This window comes from Pseudorasbora parva, chromosome 20 (assembly GCF_024679245.1).
Source record: "Pseudorasbora parva isolate DD20220531a chromosome 20, ASM2467924v1, whole genome shotgun sequence".
Lineage (NCBI taxonomy): Eukaryota > Metazoa > Chordata > Actinopteri > Cypriniformes > Gobionidae > Pseudorasbora > Pseudorasbora parva.
This window is the reverse complement of record NC_090191.1, coordinates 14,471,204-14,491,712: the sequence shown is the minus strand read 5'-3', so window position 1 is coordinate 14,491,712 and position 20,509 is coordinate 14,471,204. Positions and strand designations below refer to the sequence as shown.

The 20,509-nt window shown below is 42.8% G+C and overlaps 20 non-coding genes across 20 annotated transcripts; all 20 read right to left on the bottom strand.

Annotated features, from left to right (window-relative positions):
• Positions 1-2,535: 2,535 nt before the first annotated feature.
• On the bottom strand, positions 2,536-2,607 carry trnaa-ugc (transfer RNA alanine (anticodon UGC)). Its single transcript has one exon. It is a non-coding gene; the product is annotated as a tRNA-Ala (tRNA).
• A 652-nt stretch (positions 2,608-3,259) lies between these two features.
• trnaa-ugc (transfer RNA alanine (anticodon UGC)) lies at positions 3,260-3,331 on the bottom strand. The gene has a single exon. It is a non-coding gene; the product is annotated as a tRNA-Ala (tRNA).
• Positions 3,332-3,778: 447 nt separating this feature from the next.
• On the bottom strand, positions 3,779-3,850 carry trnaa-ugc (transfer RNA alanine (anticodon UGC)). Its single transcript has one exon. It is a non-coding gene; the product is annotated as a tRNA-Ala (tRNA).
• Positions 3,851-5,745: 1,895 nt separating this feature from the next.
• On the bottom strand, positions 5,746-5,817 carry trnaa-ugc (transfer RNA alanine (anticodon UGC)). Its single transcript has one exon. It is a non-coding gene; the product is annotated as a tRNA-Ala (tRNA).
• A 447-nt stretch (positions 5,818-6,264) lies between these two features.
• Positions 6,265-6,336, bottom strand: trnaa-ugc (transfer RNA alanine (anticodon UGC)). The gene has a single exon. It is a non-coding gene; the product is annotated as a tRNA-Ala (tRNA).
• Positions 6,337-8,028: 1,692 nt separating this feature from the next.
• Positions 8,029-8,100, bottom strand: trnaa-ugc (transfer RNA alanine (anticodon UGC)). Its single transcript has one exon. It is a non-coding gene; the product is annotated as a tRNA-Ala (tRNA).
• A 449-nt stretch (positions 8,101-8,549) lies between these two features.
• On the bottom strand, positions 8,550-8,621 carry trnaa-ugc (transfer RNA alanine (anticodon UGC)). Its single transcript has one exon. It is a non-coding gene; the product is annotated as a tRNA-Ala (tRNA).
• Positions 8,622-9,603: 982 nt separating this feature from the next.
• On the bottom strand, positions 9,604-9,675 carry trnaa-ugc (transfer RNA alanine (anticodon UGC)). Its single transcript has one exon. It is a non-coding gene; the product is annotated as a tRNA-Ala (tRNA).
• Positions 9,676-10,132: 457 nt separating this feature from the next.
• On the bottom strand, positions 10,133-10,204 carry trnaa-ugc (transfer RNA alanine (anticodon UGC)). Its single transcript has one exon. It is a non-coding gene; the product is annotated as a tRNA-Ala (tRNA).
• Positions 10,205-11,247: 1,043 nt separating this feature from the next.
• On the bottom strand, positions 11,248-11,319 carry trnaa-ugc (transfer RNA alanine (anticodon UGC)). The gene has a single exon. It is a non-coding gene; the product is annotated as a tRNA-Ala (tRNA).
• A 447-nt stretch (positions 11,320-11,766) lies between these two features.
• Positions 11,767-11,838, bottom strand: trnaa-ugc (transfer RNA alanine (anticodon UGC)). The gene has a single exon. It is a non-coding gene; the product is annotated as a tRNA-Ala (tRNA).
• Positions 11,839-12,490: 652 nt separating this feature from the next.
• Positions 12,491-12,562, bottom strand: trnaa-ugc (transfer RNA alanine (anticodon UGC)). Its single transcript has one exon. It is a non-coding gene; the product is annotated as a tRNA-Ala (tRNA).
• A 447-nt stretch (positions 12,563-13,009) lies between these two features.
• On the bottom strand, positions 13,010-13,081 carry trnaa-ugc (transfer RNA alanine (anticodon UGC)). The gene has a single exon. It is a non-coding gene; the product is annotated as a tRNA-Ala (tRNA).
• Positions 13,082-16,531: 3,450 nt separating this feature from the next.
• Positions 16,532-16,603, bottom strand: trnaa-ugc (transfer RNA alanine (anticodon UGC)). Its single transcript has one exon. It is a non-coding gene; the product is annotated as a tRNA-Ala (tRNA).
• A 656-nt stretch (positions 16,604-17,259) lies between these two features.
• On the bottom strand, positions 17,260-17,331 carry trnaa-ugc (transfer RNA alanine (anticodon UGC)). The gene has a single exon. It is a non-coding gene; the product is annotated as a tRNA-Ala (tRNA).
• A 447-nt stretch (positions 17,332-17,778) lies between these two features.
• Positions 17,779-17,850, bottom strand: trnaa-ugc (transfer RNA alanine (anticodon UGC)). The gene has a single exon. It is a non-coding gene; the product is annotated as a tRNA-Ala (tRNA).
• Positions 17,851-18,297: 447 nt separating this feature from the next.
• Positions 18,298-18,369, bottom strand: trnaa-ugc (transfer RNA alanine (anticodon UGC)). Its single transcript has one exon. It is a non-coding gene; the product is annotated as a tRNA-Ala (tRNA).
• A 458-nt stretch (positions 18,370-18,827) lies between these two features.
• trnaa-ugc (transfer RNA alanine (anticodon UGC)) lies at positions 18,828-18,899 on the bottom strand. Its single transcript has one exon. It is a non-coding gene; the product is annotated as a tRNA-Ala (tRNA).
• Positions 18,900-19,552: 653 nt separating this feature from the next.
• On the bottom strand, positions 19,553-19,624 carry trnaa-ugc (transfer RNA alanine (anticodon UGC)). Its single transcript has one exon. It is a non-coding gene; the product is annotated as a tRNA-Ala (tRNA).
• Positions 19,625-20,071: 447 nt separating this feature from the next.
• Positions 20,072-20,143, bottom strand: trnaa-ugc (transfer RNA alanine (anticodon UGC)). Its single transcript has one exon. It is a non-coding gene; the product is annotated as a tRNA-Ala (tRNA).
• Positions 20,144-20,509: the final 366 nt, after the last annotated feature.

Below are 20,509 nucleotides of genomic sequence, written 5' to 3'. Positions count from 1 at the left end.
AGTCCGATGGTGATGACTTCTTCCAATGGTTTTGCTGGGAGACAGTGCAGTAAAGAAAGGAGCTGGAATCCGTTTCAACAGCCTTGAACACGAAGATCTGTGGGATGCTGATCTCCTGTGGCACCAAAGGGTCCTAAAATCTGGAACACGCAGATGAGGCCCTGAAGTAGGTGCAGAAGGTCCTTAACCTGGAACACGCAGATGAAGGAACCTTGAAGTGAAGGTTTGCTCTCCAGAGCTTAACCTTGTTACAAATGTCTCTGTGTCTTCTGCCTCTTTGGAACAGACACTCGGAAGTTGGTCAATCTGCTCTGGTCTCTTTAGCATGGAGACTCTGGACGTGCTGTAGTCATCTCGCTGGACTAAAACTCTGAACGTAGTGTTGGTTAATGTCTCTTTCATCACAGGCTGGAGGCTCAGAACGTTGTCGTATCTGTTGCTGCCTCACAAGCTGTAGATTCAGATCCTCGGATCTTGTGTTGTCTCTCTGGTTAAACCAGAGGCTCAGAACTTGGTTGCTCTGTCAAAGTCTAATCCTCGGCGGACAGACTCAGAACTTGGTGAACTGTTTGTCTCTCGGATGTGGAGACTCAGAACCTGGTTGCTCTGTCACAGTCTAATCCTCAAGGGACAGACTCAGAACTTGGTGAACTGTATGTCTCTCGCGTGGAGGAGACTCAGAACCTGGTTGCTCTGTTACAGTCTAATCCTCAGGGGACAGACTCAGAACTTGGTGAACTGTATGTCTCTCGCGTGGAGGAGACTCAGAACCTGGTTGCTCTGTTACAGTCTAATCCTCAGGGGACAGACTCAGAACAAGGAGTGTCTATTGAAAGGGTACCTTTATCCTTTTCCGAATAGGAGGAGATTGCAATTTGGCGCTTCTCCATTCCAGTGTTGCAATTGGCTGCTGGCATCAGAGAGGGCACACAGTGTGGCCCACCCTTCTTTCCCCTGTGGAACTCATTTGCATACTGTACACAGTTAGAAGTCTTTAAAGGGTCTTTAAAGTTCATCAATGCATTTCTCACTTTCCAAACCACCATCAGAATACCCTTGGCAATATACTAAACAAATAGACACTAAACATGATGGAAAAAGATTGAACTGTCATGTGTTCATTCATTTGTTCATTAACAGCTGCATTTGTGGAAGATGTTGCATTACAAATAGCTGTCACTGAAAATACTTATTTCTCTGAATAAGTATGAGATGGATATGTGTAGTTTACATCAGTCTTAAGGTTTCCAAACATAGTTGTGAATGGATTTGGATGGATCAGTTTTGGTCTTTCTTTGTTTCACCCACTACTGCTGAAGTCCTGAGGAATGTTTATGGCCGTCACAAATCAGGTCATTAGGGATCCATCTCTAGATGGGTGAAGGGCAGAAACTGCATGTGGACCAATGAGAAGTCTTGTCCTTCCTGGGCTTGGTACTAGAGGTCTTCTTCTTGCCCTCAAAGAGGTATCTGGATGTTGTCCAAGCATCTTTATCTGATGGGTTGGACATCTTGTTTGTGCTAGTCCAACAATATCCAATCAAAATGGAGCAAACCTTTGTCCACTGTTATGGGCAAAGAGGGGCCCGGCCATAAACTGGGCCCTGGAATTCTGCTGTCCACTACACTAGCTTGAGTAAAAGGGACATGTAACTCACCACAACCTTCACAAGAGGCAGTAGCTCAATGGTAGAGCATATACTTTGCATGTGTGAGGCTAATGGAAAGTTCCACATTCCTTTAAATTGCTGGGGATTGAAACCAGGACCTTTGTTGCAAAAAAAATAAAAAATAAAACTTTTTAATTCTACAACTTTCATTGGAGACGCTGAGATTGTACCCAGGAGCTCATACATGCAAAGCATGTTCTCTACCACTGAACCACTGGCCCTTGTGAATGTTGGGCTGAGTTACAAGTGCCTTGTACTCAAGCTAGATGCAAATTTCCCAACTAAAAAATTAGGCAGAGAGAGATGTGCAACAGATAAAGGTTTAAGGATAACGGATAACTTTCCTTGGAGATGCTGGGGATTGAACCCAGGACCTCATACATGCAAAGCATGCGGTCTACCACTGAGCTACATCCCCTGATGGACTGAAGCAAGTTTCCTGCAGCCTAGTGGAAAGTTCCACATTGCTTTGAAATGCTAGCTTGAGTAAAAGGGACATGAAACTCACCACAACCTTCACAAGGGGCAGTAGCTCAATGGTAGAGCATATACTTTGCATGTGTGAGGCTAATGGAAAGTTCCACATTCCTTTAAATTGCTGGGGATTGAAACCAGGACCTTTGTTGCAAAAAAAATAAAAAATAAAACTTTTCAATTCTACAACTTTCCTTGGAGACGCTGAGATTGAACCCAGGAGCTCATACATGCAAAGCATGTGCTGTACCACTGAACCACTGGCCCTTGTGAATGTTGGGCTGAGTTACAAGTGCCTTGTACTCAACCTAGATGCTAATTTCCCAACTAAAAAATTAGGCAGAGAGAGATGTGCAACAGATAAAGGTTTGAGTTAAAGGATAACTTTCCTTGGAGATGCTGGGGATTGAACCCAGGACCTCATACATGCAAAGCATGCGCTCTACCACTGAGCTACATCCCCTGATGGACTGAACAAGTTTCCTGCAGGCGAGTGGAAAGTTCCACATTGCTAAGAAATGCTAGCTTGAGTAAAAGGGACATGAAACTCACCACAACCTTCACAGGGGGCAGTAGCTCAATGGTAGAGTATATGCTTTGCATGTATGAGGCTAAAGAAAAGTTCCAAATTGCTTTAAAATGCTGGGGATTGAACCCAGGACATTTGTTGCAAAAAAAATCCAACAAAAAAACTTTACAATTCTACGTGGTGACACGGGAACTTTCTTTGGAGACGCTGGGGATTGAACCCAGGAGCTCATACATGCAAAGCATGTGTTCTACCACTGAGCCACTGGCCCTAGTGAAGGTTGGGCTGAGATACATGTACCTTATACTCAAGCTAGCTGCCATTTTTCCAAATATAAATTAGGCAGAGAGATGCACAACAGATAAAGCTTTGAGGTGAAGTATAACTATCCTTGGAGTTGCTGGAGATTGAACCCATGACCACATGCATGCAAAGCATATGCTCTACCACTGAGCTACTGGCACTTGAGAAAGCTGTGTTGAGTTACATGTGCCTTGTACTCAAGCTAGTTGTTATTTTTCCAAATATAAATTTGGCAGAGAGAGATGTGCAACAGATAAAGCTTTGAGTTAAAGGATGACTTTCTTGGAGATGCTGGGGATTGAACCCAGGACCTCATACATGCAAAGCATGCGCTCTACCACTGAGCTACATCCCCTGATGGACTGAAGCAAGTTTCCTGCAGCCTAGTGGAAAGTTCCACATTGCGTTGAAATGCTAGCTTGAGTAAAAGGGACATGTAACTCACCACAACCTTCACAAGAGGCAGTAGCTCAATGGTAGAGCATATACTTTGCATGTGTGAGGCTAATGGAAAGTTCCACATTCCTTTAAATTGCTGGGGATTGAAACCAGGACCTTTGTTGCAAAAAAAATAAAAAATAAAACTTTCCAATTCTACAACTTTCCTTGGAGAGGCTGAGATTGAACCCAGGAGCACATACATGCAAAGCATGTTCTCTACCACTGAACCACTGGCCCTTGTGAATGTTGGGCTGAGTTACAAGTGCCTTGTACTCAAGCTAGATGCAAATTTCCCAACTAAAGAATTAGGCAGAGAGAGATGTGCAACAGATAAAGGTTTGAGTTAAAGGATAACTTTCCTTGGAGATGCTGGGGATTGAACCCAGGACCTCATACATGCAAAGCATGCGCTCTACCACTGAGCTACATCCCCTGATGGACTGAAGCAAGTTTCCTGCAGGCTAGTGGAAAGTTCCACATTGCTTTGAAATGCTAGCTTGAGTAAAAGGGACATGAAACTCACCACAAACTTCACAAGGGGCAGTAGCTCAATGGTAGAGCATATGCTTTGCATGTATTAGGCTAATGGAAAGTTCCAAATTGCTTTAAATGCTGGGGATTGAACCCAGGACCTTTTTTGCAAAAGTTTTTTGCAAAAAAAATACAAAAAAATCCTTACAATTCAACAAATTTCTTTGGAGACACTGGGGATTGAACCCAGGAGCTCATACATAGAAAGCATGCGCTCTACCACTGAGCCACTGGACTTGTGAAGGTTGGGCTGAGTTACATGTACCTTATACTCAAGCTAGTTGCTATTTTTCCAAATATAAATTAGTTAGTGAGAGATGCGCAACAGATAAAGCTTAGTGTTGAAGGACAATATCCTTTGGAGTAGCTGGGGATTGAACCCATGACCACATGCATGCAAAGCATATGCTCTACCACTGAGCTACTGGCACTTGAGAAAGTTGTACTGAGTTACATTTGCCTTGTACTCAAGCTAGTTGCTATTTTTCAAAATATAAATTTGGCAGAGAGAGATGTGCAACAGATAAAGCTTTGAGTTAAAGGATGACTTTCTTGGAGATGCTGGGGATTGAACCCAGGAACGCATACATGCAAAGCATGTGCTCTACCACTGAGCTACATCCCCTGATGGACTAACGCAAGTTTCCTGCAGGCGAGTGGAAAGTTCCACATTGCTTTGAAATGCTAGCTTGAGTAAAAGGGACATGTAACTCACCACAACCTTCACAAGAGGCAGTAGCTCAATGGTAGAGCATATACTTTGCATGTGTGAGGCTAATGGAAAGTTCCACATTCCTTTAAATTGCTGGGGATTGAAACCAGGACCTTTGTTGCAAAAAAAATAAAAAATAAAACTTTTTAATTCTACAACTTTCCTTGGAGACGCTGAGATTGTACCCAGGAGCTCATACATGCAAAGCATGTTCTCTACCACTGAACCACTGGCCCTTGTGAATGTTGGGCTGAGTTACAAGTGCCTTGTACTCAAGCTAGATGCAAATTTCCCAACTAAAAAATTAGGCAGAGAGAGATGTGCAACAGATAAAGGTTTAAGGATAACGGATAACTTTCCTTGGAGATGCTGGGGATTGAACCCAGGACCTCATACATGCAAAGCATGCGGTCTACCACTGAGCTACATCCCCTGATGGACTGAAGCAAGTTTCCTGCAGCCTAGTGGAAAGTTCCACATTGCTTTGAAATGCTAGCTTGAGTAAAAGGGACATGAAACTCACCACAACCTTCACAAGGGGCAGTAGCTCAATGGTAGAGCATATGCTTTGCATGTATTAGGCTAATGGAAAGTTCCAAATTGCTTTAAATGCTGGGGATTGAACCCAGGACCTTTTTTGCAAAAGTTTTTTGCAAAAAAAATACAAAAAAATCCTTACAATTCAACAAATTTCTTTGGAGACACTGGGGATTGAACCCAGGAGCTCATACATACAAAGCATGCGCTCTACCACTGAGCCACTGGCCCTAGTGAAGGTTGGGCTGAGATACATGTACCTTATACTCAAGCTAGCTGCCATTTTTCCAAATATAAATTAGGCAGAGAGAGATGCACAACAGATAAAGCTTTGAGGTGAAGTATAACTATCCTTGGAGTTGCTGGAGATTGAACCCATGACCACACGCATGCAAAGCATATGCTCTACCACTGAGCTACTGGCACTTGAGAAAGCTGTGTTGAGTTACATGTGCCTTGTACTCAAGCTAGTTGTTATTTTTCCAAATATAAATTTGGCAGAGAGAGATGTGCAACAGATAAAGCTTTGAGTTAAAGGATGACTTTCTTGGAGATGCTGGGGATTGAACCCAGGACCTCATACATGCAAAGCATGCGCTCTACCACTGAGCTACATCCCCTGATGGACTGAAGCAAGTTTCCTGCAGCCTAGTGGAAAGTTCCACATTGCGTTGAAATGCTAGCTTGAGTAAAAGTTACATGTAACTCACCACAACCTTCACAAGAGGCAGTTGCTCAATGGTAGAGCATATACTTTGCATGTGTGAGGCTAATGGAAAGTTCCACATTCCTTTAAATTGCTGGGGATTGAAACCAGGACCTTTGTTGCAAAAAAAATAAAAAATAAAACTTTTCAATTCTTCAACTTTCCTTGGAGACGCTGAGATTGAACCCAGGAGCTCATACATGCAAAGCATGTGCTCTACCACTGAACCACTGGCCCTTGTGAATGTTGGTCTGAGTTACATGTGCCTTGTACTCAAGCTAGATGCTAATTTTCCAACTAAATAATTAGGCAGAGAGAGATGTGCAACAGATAAAGGTTTGAGTTAAAGGAAAACTTTCCTTGGAGATGCTGGGGATTGAACCCAGGACCTCATACATGCAAAGCATGCGCTCTACCACTGAGCTACATCCCCTGATGGACTGAAGCAAGTTTCCTGCAGGCTAGTGGAAAGTTCCACATTGCTTTGAAATGCTAGCTTGAGTAAAAGGGACATGAAACTCACCACAACCTTCACAAGGGGCAGTAGCTCAATGGTAGAGCATATGCTTTGCATGTATTAGGCTAATGGAAAGTTCCAAATTGCTTTAAATGCTGGGGATTGAACCCAGGACCTTTTTTGCAAAAGTTTTTTGCAAAAAAAATACAAACAAATCCTTACAATTCAACAAATTTCTTTGGAGACACTGGGGATTGAACCAAGGAGCTCATACATACAAAGCATGCGCTCTACCACTGAGCCACTGGATTTGTGAAGGTTGGGCTGAGTTACATGTACCTTATACTCAAGCTAGTTGCTATTTTTCCAAATATAAATTAGGCAGTGAGAGATGCGCAACAGATAAAGCTTAGTGTTGAAGGACAATTTCCTTTGAAGTAGCTGGGGATTGAACCCATGACCACATGCATGCAAAGCATATGCTCTACCACTGAGCTACTGGCACTTGAGAAAGCTGTGCTGAGTTACATTTGCCTTGTACTCAAGCTAGTTGCTATTTTTCCAAATATAAATTTGGCAGAGAGAGATGTGCAACAGATAAAGCTTTGAGTTAAAGGATGACTTTCTTGGAGATGCTGGGGATTGAACCCAGGAACTCATACATGCAAAGCATGCGCTCTACCACTGAGCTACATCCCCTGATGGACTAACGCAAGTTTCCTGCAGGCGAGTGGAAAGTTCCACATTGCTTTGAAATGCTAGCTTGAGTAAAAGGGACATGTAACTCACCACAACCTTCACAAGAGGCAGTAGCTCAATGGTAGAGCATATACTTTGCATGTGTGAGGCTAATGGAAAGTTCCACATTCCTTTAAATTGCTGGGGATTGAAACCAGGACCTTTGTTGCAAAAAAAATAAAAAATAAAACTTTTCAATTCTACAACTTTCCTTGGAGACGCTGAGATTGAACCCAGGAGCTCATACATGCAAAGCATGTGCTGTACCACTGAACCACTGGCCCTTGTGAATGTTGGGCTGAGTTACATGTGCTTTGTACTCAAGCTAGATGCTAATTTTCCAACTAAATAATTAGGCAGAGAGAGATGTGCAACAGATAAAGGTTTGAGTTAAAGGATAACTTTCCTTGGAGATGCTGGGGATTGAACCCAGGACCTCAACCATGCAAAGCATGCGCTCTACCACTGAGCTAAATCCCCTGATGGACTGAAGCAAGTTTCCTGCAGCCTAGTGGAAAGTTCCACATTGCGTTGAAATGCTAGTTCGAGTAAAAAGGACATGTAACTCACCACAACCTTCACAAGAGGCAGTAGCTCAATTTTAGAGCATATACTTTGCATGTGTGAGGCTAATGGAAAGTTCCACATTCCTTTAAATTGCTGGGGCTTGAAACGAGGACCTTTGTTGCAAAAAAATAAAAAAAATAAAAAACTTTTCAATTCAACAACTTTCCTTGGAGACGCTGAGATTGAACCCAGGGGCTCACACATTCAAAGCATGTGCTCTACCACTGAACCACTGGCCCTTGTGAATGTCGGGCTGAGTTACATGTGCCTTGTACTCAAGCTAGATGCTAATTTCCCAACTAAATAATTAGGCAGAGAGAGATGTGCAACAGATAAAGGTTTGAGTTAAATGACAACTTTCCTTGGAGATGCTGGGGGTTGAACCCAGGACCTCATACATGCAAAGCATGCGCTCTACCACTGAGCTACATCCCCTGACGGACTGAAGTAAGTTTCCTGCAGGCTAGTGGAAAGTTCCACATTGCTTTGAAATGCTAGCTTGAGTAAAAGGGACATGAAACTCACCACAACCTTCACAAGGGGCAGTAGCTCAATGGTAGAGCATATACTTTGCATGTGTGAGGCTAATGGAAAGTTCCACATTCCTTTAAATTGCTGGGGCTTGAAACGAGGACCTTTGTTGCAAAAAAATAAAAAAAATAAAAACTTCTCAATTCAACAACTTTCCTTGGAGACGCTGAGATTGAACCCAGGAGCTCATACATGCAAAGCATGTGCTCTACCACTGAACCACTGGCCCTTGTGAATGTCGGGCTGAGTTACATTTGCCTTGTACTCAAGCTAGATGCTAAATTCCCAACTAAATAATTAGGCAGAGAGAGATGTGCAACAGATAAAGGTTTGAGTTAAAGGATAACTTTCCTTGGAGATGCTGGGGATTGAACCCAGGACCTCATACATGCAAAGCATGCGCTCTACCACTGAGCTACATCCCCTGATGGACTGAAGCAAGTTTCCTGCAGGCTAGTGGAAAGTTCCACATTGCTAAGAAATGCTAGCTTGAGTAAAAGGGACATGAAACTCACCACAACCTTCACAAGGGGCAGTAGCTCAATGGTAGAGCAGGTGCTTTGCATGTATGAGGCTAAAGGAAAGTTCCAAATTGCTTTAAAATGCTGGGGATTGAACCCAGGACATTTGTTGCAAAAAAATCCAAAAAAATAACTTTACAATTCTACGTGGTAACACGGGAACTTTTCTTGGAGAAGCTGGGGATTGAACCCATGACCACACGAATGCAAAGCATATGCTCTACCACTGAGCTACTGTCACTTGAGAAAGCTGTGCTGAGTTACATGTGCCTTGTACTCAAGCTAGTTGTTATTTTTCCAAATATAAATTTGGCAGAGAGAGATGTGCAACAGAAAAAGCTTTGAGTTAAAGGATGACTTTCTTGGAGATGCTGGGGATTGAACCCAGGACCTCATACATGCAAAGCATGCAGTCTACCACTGAGCTACATCCCCTGATGGACTGAAGCAAGTTTCCTGCAGCCTAGTGGAAAGTTCCACATTGCGTTGAAATGCTAGCTTGAGTAAAAGGGACATGTAACTCACCACAACCTTCACAAGAGGCAGTAGCTCAATGGTAGAGCATATACTTTGCATGTGTGAGGCTAATGGAAAGTTCCACATTCCTTTAAATTGCTGGGGCTTGAAACGAGGACCTTTGTTGCAAAAAAATAAAAAAAAAATAAAAACTTTTCAATTCAACAACTTTCCTTGGAGACGCTGAGATTGAACCCAGGAGCTCATACATGCAAAGCATGTGCTGTACCACTGAACCACTGGCCCTTGTGAATGTCAGGCTGAGTTACATGTGCCTTGTACTCAAGCTAAATGCTAATTTCCCAACTAAATAATTAGGCAGAGAGAGATGTGCAACAGGTAAAGGTTTGAGTTAAATGATAACTTTCCTTGGAGATGCTGGGGATTGAACCCAGGACCTCATACATGCAAAGCATGCGCTCTACCACTGAGCTACATCCCCTGACGGACTGAAGCAAGTTTCCTGCAGGCTAGTGGAAAGTTCCACATTGCTTTGAAATGCTAGCTTGAGTAAAAGGGACATGAAACTCACCACAACCTTCACAAGGGGCAGTAGCTCAATGGTAGAGCAGGTGCTTTGCATGTATGAGGCTAAAGGAAAGTTCCAAATTGCTTTAAAATGCTGGGGATTGAACCCAGGACCTTTGTTGCAAAAAATCCAACAAAATAACTTTACAATTCTACGTGGTAACACAGGAACTTTCCTTGGAGACGATGGGGATTGAACCCATAACCACATGAATGCAAGGCATATGCTCTACCACTGAGCTACTGTCACTTGAGAAAGCTGTGCTGAGTTACATGTGCCTTGTACTCAGCTAGTTGTTATTTTTCCAAATATAAATTTGGCCGAGAGAGATGTGCAACAGAAAAAGCTTTGAGTTAAAGGATGACTTTCTTGGAGATGCTGGGGATTGAACCCAGGACCTCATACATGCAAAGCATGCGCTCTACCCCTGAGCTACATCCCCTGATAGACTGAAGAAAGTTTCCTGCAGGCTAGTGGAAAGTTCCACATTGCTTTGAAATGCTAGCTTGAGTAAAAGGGACATGAAACTCACCACAACCTTCACAAGGGGCAGTAGCTCAATGGTAGAGCAGGTGCTTTGCATGTATGAGGCTAAAGGAAAGTTCCAAATTGCTTTAAAATGCTGGGGATTGAACCCAGGACATTTCTTGCAAAAAAATCCAACAAAATAACTTTACAACTCTACGTGGTAACACGGGAACTTTCCAGGGAGACGCTGGGGATTGAACCCATGACCACATGAATGCAAAGCATATGCTCTACCACTGAGCTACTGTCACTTGAGAAAGCTGTGGTGAGTTACATGTGCCTTGTACTCAAGCTAGCTGCCATTTTTCCAAATATAAATTAGGCAGAGAGAGATGCACAACAGATAAAGCTTTGAGGTGAAGTATAACTATCCTTGGAGTTGCTGGAGATTGAACCCATGACCACACGCATGCAAAGCATATGCTCTACCACTGAGCTACTGGCACTTGAGAAAGCTGTGTTGAGTTACATGTGCCTTGTACTCAAGCTAGTTGTTATTTTTCCAAATATAAATTTGGCAGAGAGAGATGTGCAACAGATAAAGCTTTGAGTTAAAGGATGACTTTCTTGGAGATGCTGGGGATTGAACCCAGGACCTCATACATGCAAAGCATGCGCTCTACCACTGAGCCACTGGCCCTAGTGAAGGTTGGGCTGAGATACATGTACCTTATACTCAAGCTAGCTGCCATTTTTCCAAATATAAATTAGGCAGAGAGAGATGCACAACAGATAAAGCTTTGAGGTGAAGTATAACTATCCTTGGAGTTGCTGGAGATTGAACCCATGACCACATGCATGCAAAGCATATGCTCTACCACTGAGCTACTGGCACTTGAGAAAGCTGTGTTGAGTTACATGTGCCTTGTACTCAAGCTAGTTGTTATTTTTCCAAATATAAATTTGGCAGAGAGAGATGTGCAACAGATAAAGCTTTGAGTTAAAGGATGACTTTCTTGGAGATGCTGGGGATTGAACCCAGGACCTCATACATGCAAAGCATGCGCTCTACCACTGAGCTACATCCCCTGATGGACTAAAGCAAGTTTCCTGCAGCCTAGTGGAAAGTTCCACATTGCGTTGAAATGCTAGCTTGAGTAAAAGGAACATGTAACTCACCACAACCTTCACAAGAGGCAGTTGCTCAATGGTAGAGCATATACTTTGCATGTGTGAGGCTAATGGAAAGTTCCACATTCCTTTAAATTGCTGGGGATTGAAACCAGGACCTTTGTTGCAAAAAAAATAAAAAATAAAACTTTTCAATTCTTCAACTTTCCTTGGAGACGCTGAGATTGAACCCAGGAGCTCATACATGCAAAGCATGTGCTCTACCACTGAACCACTGGCCCTTGTGAATGTTGGGCTGAGTTACATGTGCCTTGTACTCAAGCTAGATGCTAATTTTCCAACTAAATAATTAGGCAGAGAGAGATGTGCAACAGATAAAGGTTTGAGTTAAAGGAAAACTTTCCTTGGAGATGCTGGGGATTGAACCCAGGACCTCATACATGCAAAGCATGCGCTCTACCACTGAGCTACATCCCCTGATGGACTGAAGCAAGTTTCCTGCAGCCTAGTGGAAAGTTCCACATTGCTTTGAAATGCTAGCTTGAGTAAAAGGGACATGAAACTCACCACAACCTTCACAAGGGGCAGTAGCTCAATGGTAGAGCATATGCTTTGCATGTATTAGGCTAATGGAAAGTTCCAAATTGCTTTAAATGCTGGGGATTGAACCCAGGACCTTTTTTGCAAAAGTTTTTTGCAAAAAAAATACAAAAAAATCCTTACAATTCAACAAATTTCTATGGAGACACTGGGGATTGAACCCAGGAGCTCATACATACAAAGCATGCGCTCTACCACTGAGCCACTGGCCCTAGTGAAGGTTGGGCTGAGATACATGTACCTTATACTCAAGCTAGCTGCCATTTTTCCAAATATAAATTAGGCAGAGAGAGATGCACAACAGATAAAGCTTTGAGGTGAAGTATAACTATCCTTGGAGTTGCTGGAGATTGAACCCATGACCACACGCATGCAAAGCATATGCTCTACCACTGAGCTACTGGCACTTGAGAAAGCTGTGTTGAGTTACATGTGCCTTGTACTCAAGCTAGTTGTTATTTTTCCAAATATAAATTTGGCAGAGAGAGATGTGCAACAGATAAAGCTTTGAGTTAAAGGATGACTTTCTTGGAGATGCTGGGGATTGAACCCAGGACCTCATACATGCAAAGCATGCGCTCTACCACTGAGCTACATCCCCTGATGGACTGAAGCAAGTTTCCTGCAGCCTAGTGGAAAGTTCCACATTGCGTTGAAATGCTAGCTTGAGTAAAAGTTACATGTAACTCACCACAACCTTCACAAGAGGCAGTTGCTCAATGGTAGAGCATATACTTTGCATGTGTGAGGCTAATGGAAAGTTCCACATTCCTTTAAATTGCTGGGGATTGAAACCAGGACCTTTGTTGCAAAAAAAATAAAAAATAAAACTTTTCAATTCTTCAACTTTCCTTGGAGACGCTGAGATTGAACCCAGGAGCTCATACATGCAAAGCATGTGCTCTACCACTGAACCACTGGCCCTTGTGAATGTTGGTCTGAGTTACATGTGCCTTGTACTCAAGCTAGATGCTAATTTTCCAACTAAATAATTAGGCAGAGAGAGATGTGCAACAGATAAAGGTTTGAGTTAAAGGAAAACTTTCCTTGGAGATGCTGGGGATTGAACCCAGGACCTCATACATGCAAAGCATGCGCTCTACCACTGAGCTACATCCCCTGATGGACTGAAGCAAGTTTCCTGCAGGCTAGTGGAAAGTTCCACATTGCTTTGAAATGCTAGCTTGAGTAAAAGGGACATGAAACTCACCACAACCTTCACAAGGGGCAGTAGCTCAATGGTAGAGCATATGCTTTGCATGTATTAGGCTAATGGAAAGTTCCAAATTGCTTTAAATGCTGGGGATTGAACCCAGGACCTTTTTTGCAAAAGTTTTTTGCAAAAAAAATACAAACAAATCCTTACAATTCAACAAATTTCTTTGGAGACACTGGGGATTGAACCAAGGAGCTCATACATACAAAGCATGCGCTCTACCACTGAGCCACTGGATTTGTGAAGGTTGGGCTGAGTTACATGTACCTTATACTCAAGCTAGTTGCTATTTTTCCAAATATAAATTAGGCAGTGAGAGATGCGCAACAGATAAAGCTTAGTGTTGAAGGACAATTTCCTTTGAAGTAGCTGGGGATTGAACCCATGACCACATGCATGCAAAGCATATGCTCTACCACTGAGCTACTGGCACTTGAGAAAGCTGTGCTGAGTTACATTTGCCTTGTACTCAAGCTAGTTGCTATTTTTCCAAATATAAATTTGGCAGAGAGAGATGTGCAACAGATAAAGCTTTGAGTTAAAGGATGACTTTCTTGGAGATGCTGGGGATTGAACCCAGGAACTCATACATGCAAAGCATGCGCTCTACCACTGAGCTACATCCCCTGATGGACTAACGCAAGTTTCCTGCAGGCGAGTGGAAAGTTCCACATTGCTTTGAAATGCTAGCTTGAGTAAAAGGGACATGTAACTCACCACAACCTTCAAAAGAGGCAGTAGCTCAATGGTAGAGCATATACTTTGCATGTGTGAGGCTAATGGAAAGTTCCACATTCCTTTAAATTGCTGGGGATTGAAACCAGGACCTTTGTTGCAAAAAAAATAAAAAATAAAACTTTTCAATTCTACAACTTTCCTTGGAGACGCTGAGATTGTACCCAGGAGCTCATACATGCAAATCATGTTCTCTACCACTGAACCACTGGCCCTTGTGAATGTTGGGCTGAGTTAAAAGTGCCTTGTACTCAAGCTAGATGCAAATTTCCCAACTAAAAAATTAGGCAGAGAGATGTGCAACAGATAAAGGTTTAAGTTAAAGGATAACTTTCCTTGGAGATGCTGGGGATTGAACCCAGGACCTCATACATGCAAAGCATGCGGTCTACCACTGAGCTACATCCCCTGATGGACTGAAGCAAGTTTCCTGCAGCCTAGTGGAAAGTTCCACATTGCGTTGAAATGCTAGCTTGAGTAAAAGGGACATGTAACTCACCACAACCTTCACAAGAGGCAGTAGCTCAATGGTAGAGCATATACTTTGCATGTGTGAGGCTAATGGAAAGTTCCACATTCCTTTAAATTGCTGGGGATTGAAACCAGGACCTTTGTTGCAAAAAAAAAAAAAAAAAAAAACTTTTCAATTCTACAACTTTCCTTGGAGACGCTGAGATTGAACCCAGGAGCTCATACATGCAAAGCATGTGCTGTACCACTGAACCACTGGCCCTTGTGAATGTTGGGCTGAGTTACATGTGCTTTGTACTCAAGCTAGATGCTAATTTTCCAACTAAATAATTAGGCAGAGAGAGATGTGCAACAGATAAAGGTTTGAGTTAAAGGAAAACTTTCCTTGGAGATGCTGGGGATTGAACCCAGGACCTCATACATGCAAAGAATGCGCTCTACCACTGAGCTACATCCCCTGATGGACTGAAGCAAGTTTCCTGCAGGCTAGTGGAAAGTTCCACATTGCTTTGAAATGCTAGCTTGAGTAAAAGGGACATGAAACTCACCACAACCTTCACAAGGGGCAGTAGCTCAATGTTAGAGCATATGCTTTGCATGTATTAGGCTAATGGAAAGTTCCAAATTGCTTTAAAATGCTGGGGATTGAACCCAGGACCTTTTTTGCAAAAGTTTTTTGCAAAAAAAATACAAAAAAATCCTTACAATTCAAAAAATTTCTTTGGTGACACTGGGGATTGAACCCAGGAGCTCATACATACAAAGCATGCGCTCTACCACTGAGCCACTGGACTTGTGAAGGTTGGGCTGAGTTACATGTACCTTATACTCAAGCTAGTTGCTATTTTTCCAAATATAAATTAGTTAGTGAGAGATGCGCAACAGATAAAGCTTAGTGTTGAAGGACAATATCCTTTGGAGTAGCTGGGGATTGAACCCATGACCACATGCATGCAAAGCATATGCTCTACCACTGAGCTACTGGCACGTGAGAAAGCTGTACTGAGTTACATTTGCCTTGTACTCAAGCTAGTTGCTATTTTTCAAAATATAAATTTGGCAGAGAGAGATGTGCAACAGATAAAGCTTTGAGTTAAAGGATGACTTTCTTGGAGATGCTGGGGATTGAACCCAGGAACTCATACATGCAAAGCATGTGCTCTACCACTGAGCTACATCCCCTGATGGACTAACGCAAGTTTCCTGCAGGCGAGTGGAAAGTTCCACATTGCTTTGAAATGCTAGCTTGAGTAAAAGGGACATGTAACTCACCACAACCTTCACAAGAGGCAGTAGCTCAATGGTAGAGCATATACTTTGCATGTGTGAGGCTAATGGAAAGTTCCACATTCCTTTAAATTGCTGGGGATTGAAACCAGGACCTTTGTTGCAAAAAAAATAAAAAATAAAACTTTCCAATTCTACAACTTTCCTTGGAGACGCTGAGATTGTACCCAGGAGCTCATACATGCAAAGCATGTTCTCTACCACTGAACCACTGGCCCTTGTGAATGTTGGGCTGAGTTACAAGTGCCTTGTACTCAAGCTAGATGCAAATTTCCCAACTAAAAAATTAGGCAGAGAGAGATGTGCAACAGATAAAGGTTTAAGGATAACGGATAACTTTCCTTGGAGATGCTGGGGATTGAACCCAGGACCTCATACATGCAAAGCATGCGGTCTACCACTGAGCTACATCCCCTGATGGACTGAAGCAAGTTTCCTGCAGCCTAGTGGAAAGTTCCACATTGCGTTGAAATGCTAGCTTGAGTAAAAGGGACATGTAACTCACCACAACCTTCACAAGAGGCAGTAGCTCAATGGTAGAGCATATACTTTGCATGTGTGAGGCTAATGGAAAGTTCCACATTCCTTTAAATTGCTGGGGATTGAAACCAGGACCTTTGTTGCAAAAAAAAAAAAAAAAAAACTTTTCAATTCTACAACTTTCCTTGGAGACGCTGAGATTGAACCCAGGAGCTCATACATGCAAAGCATGTGCTGTACCACTGAACCACTGGCCCTTGTGAATGTTGGGCTGAGTTACATGTGCTTTGTACTCAAGCTAGATGCTAATTTTCCAACTAAATAATTAGGCAGAGAGAGATGTGCAACAGATAAAGGTTTGAGTTAAAGGAAAACTTTCCTTGGAGATGCTGGGGATTGAACCCAGGACCTCATACATGCAAAGCATGCGCTCTACCACTGAGCTACATCCCCTGATGGACTGAAGCAAGTTTCCTGCAGGCGAGTGGAAAGTTCCACATTGCTAAGAAATGCTAGCTTGAGTAAAAGGGACATGAAACTCACCACAACCTTCACAGGGGGCAGTAGCTCAATGGTAGAGTATATGCTTTGCCTGTATGAGGCTAAAGGAAAGTTCCAAATTGCTTTAAAATGCTGGGGATTGAACCCAGGACATTTGTTGCAAAAAAAATCCAACAAAACAACTTTACAATTCTACGTGGTGACACGGGAACTTTCTTTGGAGACGCTGGGGATTGAACCCAGGAGCTCATACATGCAAAGCATGTGTTCTACCACTGAGCCACTGGCCCTAGTGAAGGTTGGGCTGAGATACATGTACCTTATACTCAAGCTAGCTGCCATTTTTCCAAATATAAATTAGGCAGAGAGAGATGCACAACAGATAAAGCTCTGAGGTGAAGTATAACTATCCTTGGAGTTGCTGGAGATTGAACCCATGACCACATGCATGCAAAGCATATGCTCTACCACTGAACCACTGGCCCTTGTGAATGTTGGGCTGAGTTACATGTGCCTTGTACTCAAGCTAGATGCTAATTTCCCAACTAAATAATTAGGCAGAGAGAGATGTGCAACAGATAAAGGTTTGAGTTAAATGATAACTTTCTTGGAGATGCTGGGGATTGAACCCAGGACCTCATACATGCAAAGCATGCGCTCTACCACTGAGCTACATCCCCTGACGGAATGAAGCAAGTTTCCTGCAGGCTAGTGGAAAGTTCCACATTGCTTTGAAATGCTAGCTTGAGTAAAAGGGACATGAAACTCACCACAACCTTCACAAGGGGCAGTAGCTCAATGGTAGAGCATATACTTTGCATGTGTGAGGCTAATGGAAAGTTCCACATTCCTTTAAATTGCTGGGGATTGAAACCAGGACCTTTGTTGCAAAAAAAATAAAAAATAAAACTTTTCAATTCTACAACTTTCCTTGGAGACGCTGAGATTGAACCCAGGAGCTCATACATGCAAAGCATGTTCTCTACCACTGAACCACTGGCCCTTGTGAATGTTGGGCTGAGTTACAAGTGCCTTGTACTCAAGCTAGATGCTAATTTCCCAACTAAAAAATTAGGCAGAGAGAGATGTGCAACAGATAAAGGTTTGAGTTAAAGGATAACTTTCCTTGGAGATGCTGGGGATTGAACCCAGGACCTCATACATGCAAAGCATGCGCTCTACCACTGAGCTACATCCCCTGATGGACTGAAGCAAGTTTCCTGCAGCCTAGTGGAAAGTTCCACATTGCGTTGAAATGCTAGCTTGAGTAAAAGGGACATGTAACTCACCACAACCTTCACAAGAGGCAGTAGCTCAATGGTAGAGCATATACTTTGCATGTGTGAGGCTAATGGAAAGTTCCACATTCCTATAAATTGCTGGGAATTGAAACCAGGACCTTTGTTGCAAAAAAAATAAAAATAAAAACTTTTCAATTCTACAACTTTCCTTGGAGACGCTGAGATTGATCCCAGGAGCTCATACATGCAAAGCATGTTCTCTACCACTGAACCACTGGCCCTTGTGAATGTTGGGCTGAGTTACAAGTGCCTTGTACTCAAGCTAGATGCAAATTTCCCAACTAAAGAATTAGGCAGAGAGAGATGTGCAACAGATAAAGGTTTGAGTTAAAGGATAACTTTCCTTGGAGATGCTGGGGATTGAACCCAGGACCTCATACATGCAAAGCATGCGCTCTACCACTGAGCTACATCCCCTGATGGACTGAAGCAAGTTTCCTGCAGGCTAGTGGAAAGTTCCACATTGCTTTGAAATGCTAGCTTGAGTAAAAGGGACATGAAACTCACCACAACCTTCACAAGGGGCAGTAGCTCAATGGTAGAGCAGGTGCTTTGCATGTATGAGGCTAAAGGAAAGTTCCAAATTGCTTTAAAATGCTGGGGATTTAACCCAGGACATTTCTTGCAAAAAATCCAACAAAATAACTTTACAATTCTACGTGGTAACACGGGAAATTTCCTTGGAGACGCTGGGGATTGAACCCATGACCACATGAATGCAAAGCATATGCTCTACCACTGAGCTACTATCATTTGAGAAAGCTGTGCTGAGTTACATGTGCCTTGTACTCAAGCTAGTTGTTATTTTTCCAAATATAAATTTGGCAGAGAGAGATGTGCAACAGAAAAAGCTTTGAGTTAAAGGATGACTTTCTTGGAGATGCTGGGGATTGAACCCAGGACCTCATACATGCAAAGCATGCGCTCTACCACTGAGCTACATCCCCTGATGGACTGAAGCAAGTTTCCTGCAGGCGAGTGGAAAGTTCCACATTGCTAAGAAATGCTAGCTTGAGTAAAAGGGACATGAAACTCACCACAACCTTCACAGGGGGCAGTAGCTCAATGGTAGAGTATATGCTTTGCATGTATGAGGCTAAAGGAAAGTTCCAAATTGCTTTAAAATGCTGGGGATTGAACCCAGGACATTTGTTGCAAAAAAAATCCAACAAAACAACTTCACAATTCTACGTGGTGACACGGGAACTTTCTTTGGAGACGCTGGGGATTGAACCCAGGAGCTCATACATGCAACGCATGTGTTCTACCACTGAGCCACTGGCCCTAGTGAAGGTTGGGCTGAGATACATGTACCTTATACTCAAGCTAGCTGCCATTTTTCCAAATATAAATTAGGCAGAGAGATGCACAACAGATAAAGCTTTGAGGTGAAGTATAACTATCCTTGGAGTTGCTGGAGATTGAACCCATGACCACATGCATGCAAAGCATATGCTCTACCACTGAGCTACTGGCACTTGAGAAAGCTGTGTTGAGTTACATGTGCCTTGTACTCAAGCTAGTTGTTATTTTTCCAAATATAAATTTGGCAGAGAGAGATGTGCAACAGATAAAGCTTTGAGTTAAAGGATGACTTTCTTGGAGATGCTGGGGATTGAACCCAGGACCTCATACATGCAAAGCATGCGCTCTACCACTGAGCTACATCCCCTGATGGACTGAAGCAAGTTTCCTGCAGCCTAGTGGAAAGTTCCACATTGCGTTGAAATGCTAGCTTGAGTAAAAGGGACATGTAACTCACCACAACCTTCACAAGAGGCAGTAGCTCAATGGTAGAGCATATACTTTGCATGTGTGAGGCTAATGGAAAGTTCCACATTCCTTTAAATTGCTGGGGATTGAAACCAGGACCTTTGTTGCAAAAAAAATAAAAAATAAAACTTTCCAATTCTACAACTTTCCTTGGAGAGGCTGAGATTGAACCCAGGAGCTCATACATGCAAAGCATGTTCTCTACCACTGAACCACTGGCCCTTGTGAATGTTGGGCTGAGTTACAAGTGCCTTGTACTCAAGCTAGATGCAAATTTCCCAACTAAAGAATTAGGCAGAGAGAGATTTGCAACAGATAAAGGTTTGAGTTAAAGGATAACTTTCCTTGGAGATGCTGGGAATTGAACCCAGGACCTCATACATGCAAAGCATGCGCTCTACCACTGAGCTACATCCCCTGATGGACTGAAGCAAGTTTCCTGCAGCCTAGTGGAAAGTTCCACATTACGTTGAAATGCTAGCTTGAGTAAAAGGGACATGTAACTCACCACAACCTTCACAAGAGGCAGTAGCTCAATGGTAGAGCATATACTTTGCATGTGTGAGGCTAATGGAAAGTTCCACATTCCTTTAAATTGCTGGGGATTGAAACCAGGACCTTTGTTGCAAAAATAAATAAATAAATAAAATTTTTCAATTCTACAACTTTCCTTGGAGACGCTGAGATTGATCCCAGGAGCTCATACATGCAAAGCATGTTCTCTACCACTGAACCACTGGCCCTTGTGAATGTTGGGCTGAGTTACAAGTGCCTTGTACTCAAG